The sequence below is a fragment of the Cucurbita pepo genome, chromosome LG16 (assembly GCF_002806865.2).
Source record: "Cucurbita pepo subsp. pepo cultivar mu-cu-16 chromosome LG16, ASM280686v2, whole genome shotgun sequence".
In the NCBI taxonomy this organism is placed as follows: Eukaryota; Viridiplantae; Streptophyta; class Magnoliopsida; order Cucurbitales; family Cucurbitaceae; genus Cucurbita; species Cucurbita pepo.
In genome coordinates, this window is record NC_036653.1 from 2433058 (window position 1) to 2433499 (window position 442).

Consider the following 442-nt stretch of genomic DNA (forward strand, 5'->3'; position numbering starts at 1 on the left):
TTCATTGGCAGAGTTCATTTACTGAGTTATTTTAATGTTACTTAAATCCTGAGAAATTTGATCGGAGCATTAACTCACGGTTCTTGGTGTTTTTCTTTCACATTCCTTTAATTCTAAAGTACTTCTTAAGAAGAGTCCAAAATGTCTTCTTACTTCATCATTAACATTCGGGGCCTTAATTCTTTAAAGGGTGTAGCTCATATGGTAGAGCGCTCGCGTTGCATGCAAGAGGCATGGGTTCAATTCCTTGCACCTCCATTGTTATGTTCTGTTCTTGACTTTTCACACACTATTTCTTGGACTGACTTTTCACACACTATTTCTTGGACTCTTTAGTTCTGTTCTTGACTTTTCACACACTATTTCTTGGACTCTTTAGTTCTGTTCTTGACTTTTCACACACTATTTCTTGGACTCTTTAGTTCTGTTCTTGACTTTTCAC